Source organism: Vicia villosa, linkage group LG5, assembly GCF_029867415.1.
Source record: "Vicia villosa cultivar HV-30 ecotype Madison, WI linkage group LG5, Vvil1.0, whole genome shotgun sequence".
Classification (NCBI taxonomy): domain Eukaryota; kingdom Viridiplantae; phylum Streptophyta; class Magnoliopsida; order Fabales; family Fabaceae; genus Vicia; species Vicia villosa.
In genome coordinates, this window is record NC_081184.1 from 4915720 (window position 1) to 4922014 (window position 6295).

Below are 6295 nucleotides of genomic sequence, written 5' to 3' on the forward strand. Positions count from 1 at the left end.
CAAAAGACTCCTTATATAGGAGACCAATAATAGAAACAAACAGACACACCTTTTCGGAAAACAGTTATGTCTGTTGGAACGGGTGCAACTATTCAAACGAATCGTTATGTCCGTTGGGAACGGGTGCAACTATTCAAACGAATCGTTATGTCCGTTGGGAACGGGTGCAACTATTCAAACGAAACGTTATGTCCGTTTCTATTATTCATATTCAATTACGCGTTTGGCTCGACGAGCGTGCACTCCGCACTACCCTAACTCGTTTCAAACTTAACGCATAATTGCATTGGCCTATAGTAAATCACATTACTACCAAAATGCATTGATGATACTAAAATCACCAACATCATCATCTTTGGAGTAACCATCATCAAAATTTTGTAAGTAAGAGCTAGGATCATATAGAAACACAGGTGAAGATGATCTTAAAATGCCCCTCTTCTTTTCTCTCTTGATCTTCCTCCACAATCTTTTCAACCTTGTTATCTTCACTTTTGTCATGAACTCATTGACACAAACAATAGGGTCATTGCCAATTTTTTCATAACTTGACCAAATGAAGTTGCTTCTAGCGCTTAGACAATTGCGATTTTCAAGATTCATTGTGTATGGAGTAGAAAAGATAGGAAGTACAAGATGGTTTAAAGAACCAATGTGTTTGGAGAGCATGTACACTAAGACTGAGAGTAAAGGCTTTTTATATTGTGATGGCATGAAACATTTTCTTTTTTCACACTCCTCAGCAACACCTCAGCAAAGCACATGCTTTGAACTAGATAGGACCATGAAAAGAAAAGAAAAATAATTTTTTGTGTCGGCAGTTTAAAGTCTATATTATATAATGTTTAATTTAAAAATTCTTAATAAGTGTAATTAAATTACTTTCTGAAATTATATTGTAGCACATTGATTTTTTTACATATTAATTGTGAGTAATCCATCATTTTGCTCCTAAAAGTTGAGAAACATTATCACAATAAATTTTTCGGATAAAAAATTAACAATATAGTGCAACTTTTGTTAATTTTGGTCTTTGAATATGATTTTGGGTATTTAATTTTATTTTGTATCTTCATTAATCAAATGTATAAAAATTACTAGCAACATACACACTTTTTATTAAATGGTAAATAAAATATATTATAAAGGTAAAATCACCGAGAACATAAAGCACAAGAAAAGTCTGATGACTACAAAAAGCAAGAAACAACAAAGAGAAAAAAAAGGTCATAAATAATCAAAGGGCCATGCTAACATGTGCCCTAAGGGCACATGTTAAGGATACTATAATTAGAAAAAGTTAAATATAATTAAATGTAATAAAATTATATTTAAAGTTTCGATACATTGAATGCACGCGTTCCAAAAATATATTTCTATAAATATCTCATTAACTTGTACCCTTGAGGCACATGTTAGCTTTTCCCATAATCAAATAGCACTAAAAAAATTTAGGCCCATGCAAAACCAGAAAGTTGTCAGCAGAGTAGGGAAAACCTAGTGGAGCAAGGGTAGAGTCTCCATCGCTGTAGAGTGAAAGTTTTGCTGCAATTTTGAGGTAAGGGGGTTATTCATCTATGGGTGTATATTACATGAAGGGTAGAGAAGAATCCTCACCATCTTCTTTGTTTTCCTATGTTTCTCCCCATATTTTAGTAGATGTGATATTGGAGAAGGTTTATGCAGAACCTATCTCAGTTGTAGTGATTTAATATTAATTTGTGCCCTTATCTTACTACTGAGATTCGTGTACCATTGCGCATGTGAAATCTGGATTGTTGATGTTCATGTCGATATATGTTAATTTGATGACCATGATGATGATTTGGAGATAAATTGATGAAATAAATGTCAAATCTGTGTGACGAGTCTCTAGTTCAGAGGAGGGGATTAGTGACGAGTTGGGGTTTGAAGGGGAACCCGGTTCGAAGGGCAACCATTAGTGAGTGGATAAAATCTATAATATAACCCGTATGTCTAGGATTGATACCATACACATTATAGCCGAGGTGTTGATCGCATTGCAAACATATTTTCATTGTGAACTGATTTGTTGTTGCTGTGAATAATTCATACATTACTAATTGTTATAAACGATTCTACCCTTTTCATCTCTTGCACAACTAACATATTTTGAGCGTTTTCTCACCCCTGTTTGCTTTGTTTGTGTTGTTATGTATTCTCTTGGAGTATAGATAAGTTGGTAAAGGAGTAGTTGATGTTTGAGCTAGAGGATGGTGTTAAGGCCTCTTCATTTATTTACTGTTTTCCGCTTTATTTAGTTTCTTGATGCTTTAATCTTTAACACTGGTACATAAATATTTTTCATTTGTTTTTTGTTATTGAAATTTGAGTTATTTAATTATATGAAGTACTTTATTTTATTGATACAATTAAGTATGATTGATAATTGAATTTTGTTGTCATTTCTTATTAGGATGTTATTGAAGATGTATGTTAAGCATGTGTAACACCTACATTCGAGAAATTATATGTGTATATCTTTTATAAATAAAGAGTCAGGGTTTTAGGGTGTTACACCTTGCAATTTGTATGAGTTTGTTCCTTAAAAGCCTTTCGAGTTTCTCTTTGATTTTTGACATCACTTTTGATTCAAATCTTTTTGGCGTTTGCTTCACTTGCCTCCTGTCCATTCATATCGATAGCTTTAATTCTACCAAATCTCGACTGAGCCTTGGTCTTTCATCATAATCTCAAGCGAAGAAATCTTTGAAATGTTTAAGCACCTTGACCATCTGAGTGTTTAGGCTTGGATCAAGCTTTGCGTTTATTTATGTTGGTTTTCTGATTATTCCATCTTCTGAATAAAACTCTTTACTGGATCTTGCGCTTGTATCCTCTTACTTTAAGTTTATGTATCTTTTTCAATTCATAAAGGCTCATTATCATAAATACAATTAATCCTCTAGTTGTCTGAAATTGGGTTCTCACCAATCTCGTTTATTTTATTAGTCTTAACTGTAATGGCTTTGACAAACATTTTTGTTAGGTATTAGCCTCTAAGGCCGCCTTTATTATATTTTCAGCCATATAGGCTGATATTCAATCCAATGCGCTCGACTCCGTGATGATTATTTTTTATTTCTGACCACTCAATACTTGTGGTGGCATCATCGCCATCCAAATGTCCCATGGGTAGGATGTAATTTCATTGAGTAGAACACATCTCCTTGTGAAGAAAATCATGTTTCAGCAGGAAAACATGGTGAAATGTTCGCCAATTGTTTTTCAAATTTCTATTATCTATCTTGTTAAACTCAATTAGAAAATAACTTTGGTCAGTGTTGGAGCGGTAAAGCGGCAAGCAACAAAAGTTTTGGAAGTATTCATCCGGGAATTATCGTGTCCACAGAGATCGGTGAGAAGAACTGCCGTTCGACTATCTCGCGTTCTAAGTTTCATGATTTGGGTGCGGAAAGGTAAATGCGGGAAAAGTAAATAAAAGCAGATAAACAATCTCAATAGCCTAAGAGAAATAGTTATGGAATTGCATTTCGTTCTACCCGTCGAATACTTAAATCTGAAGATCTATCGCTCGACACTCACAATACGCATCAACATCACCGGGCATCACTCGAGATGCCACATCGGTGCCCATGTCTGCAACACCGACGAAAGCTCAACCGTACTATTCACATCAGCGATTTCTCCACCGACACAAACAACACGGAGGCATTAAACTCGATACCCACTACGATTGTTAGTCCTAAATCCATGTCTGCAACCCAGAAACTAACAGTTATCATTCCTAATCAAGATCTATGGTGTCCATGTCTGCAACAACACAAATCCAGAGCATTTAAGCAAAAAGATCAAGAACAACAACAATGATGATTTGTAAAGCGAATATATAAACGATCCCAAGATCCACAAATATACATACAATAAGAGTAGAAACATACATACAACACCCACCATTGGAATGAAACAAAGGGAAGAGAGAAGATGAACCGGAAAGATCTCACCGGTACAATGAAATCGAGTCAGATCCATGATCAATCCACATGACGTCGCACCCAATGGTGTTTCCTAAGCCTCTAAACTACCAAAAAAGGATCAGAGCTCAACTGTCAAGAAGAGGTGATAAAAAACCTAAAAAATCAGTTATTAACTATTTATACAAAACTGAGTTTCGCAGTGGGCGCGACGCGCCCTGTTTCAGTGCGACGCGCCCTGTATAAATTTACCAAACCGCCCTAGAGCGCGACGCGCCCAAATCCGGCGCGACGCGCCCTAACTTCTGCCAGACTATGTTCTTCAAACTCAAAGAGGGCGCGACGCGCCCTACAGCGCGCGAAGCGCCCTGCACCAGAACAGCAGAATTATTTTCTCTTTGCTCTCGCAGCCGTGTCTTCGACACTTTATTCCTCAAGGCTCCGAAAACGCAAGAATACCTACAAAAATACAACAAAACTATCAAACGGTATAAAAGTATATGAAAATACAAGTATTCGTAAAGTAAACGTAATTACACAAAAACGGGGAATTATTCAAACGGTATTAACAAAAAGCATTGATAAGTGCCACTATTTACATACACAAAATAACTACAATTTGGCACTTAACAACTCTCCCCAACTAGAATCTGTTTGTCCTCAAACAGGGCCAAACACTCAAATCGCAAAAGTAAAAATCCAAAGAATCAAGAATCGACAAGATTTGGAAAAACAAAACAATTGTACGGTTCAAACAAAAACGTACGAACAAAGTAAATACTTACCACTATCCTACAACGACAACATGAAAATGAAACGATTCCTAAGTACAAAAATCATACAAAACATTCTAAACAAAAACAAGCTCAATCACGAATCACGTCTAGCAAAAACTCATCGGTAGATGAAAAACACAGAAAGGTGAGGACTTTGAACACTCATCCAACAATCTTGCAAACAATAGACAAAATTATGCGTTCATCTAAAAATAGTATTGAAAATGCAACGACACGAATCACAAGGGCTTTCAAGGTTGTAATGTGGCTCGGTTAACCAACAAGTGATAAGTCCTAAAGCTAATCGAAACAAAAACTTGCCTAAACCTAAGGGAGTAATTACTTCCACAAAGTTTCAAACAATACAATTTCAATCCAACTTTTCTCTTCATCACAAATTTCACACCAAACACAAAACTTATTAGCACACTCTTATTCAAAACTCTTTTTGTTCTTTTCTTTTTCAAGCTTTTCTCTTTTTTTCTTTCTTTTTCTTTTCTTTCTTTCTCACTTTTTTTTTTCTTTTTCTTTTTCTTTTCTTAACCTCACATCAATCACAACATAAAGAGGCAAACACCTTCTCCCCAACTTGAATTCAACCATAACATAAAGTGAATACTCCCTACTTTCTAAGGCAAGGTAAAAATCCAACTAAACATCATAGTTAAGGTCAAGAAAACAAAGATAATCAAAATCCATCAAAAAGGGTGAACTATGTCTCAAGTTCAAAAACAAAATGGACAATGACAAAAAGGCTCAAAGGGGGTACGAATGGTCACACACTCACAAGGTAAAATGACATTTGGCTTATGGTAGTTGTGCTCAAAATCAAACAAGTGCCTTGATCACTTTCGTGCATTCACAAAAACAATACAAACGAAAGATTAAACATAATAATATCCAGTTAAAACAAGAAATGTCGGTCTCTCGCATATATACACAATGGAAAGCCACCTCACATTTATGGTAAAAAGGGGAAACTAATTGTGATTCAAGTCATGAGCAAGTTATGCAAAAAGAATGAGTAATATGAAATTTGTACAAATGAAAAGTCTCAAAAACATGCTATGCTATAGAAAGCGATAAACGAGTACCTTGCCACGTACAAATTTGAACAATCATTACCGCACAATTGGCATGTTGAATCAATCAAAATTGGAGAATTATCAAATGCGACTCCAAGTAATCGGGCCAAAATTTGAGTCTAAACACAAACAAAAGAATTAAAAATAAATCGATAAAATACTATACTATAAAGCCTTGGTGTAAGTGGGAAAAAGGCGAGCCGAGTGACCCGTTAAAAAGAGGTCACTGGCCAAAAGCAACCCAGCGCGCGACGCACCCATGAGCGCGCGACGCGCGCTACACCAGAAAAACCAGACCAGTCTAAAAAGACATATTTTCCAGTGAGCCACCACTTAACACCTACACAACTCAATTACATAAAAACAGAAAAATAAAACCGTTGGGGTGCCTCCCAACAAGCGCTCGTTTAACGTCGTTAGCTCGACGCCTTTATTGTTTCGCGAATGGTAAGAAACTTCCTCGCGGTACGCCAATGCT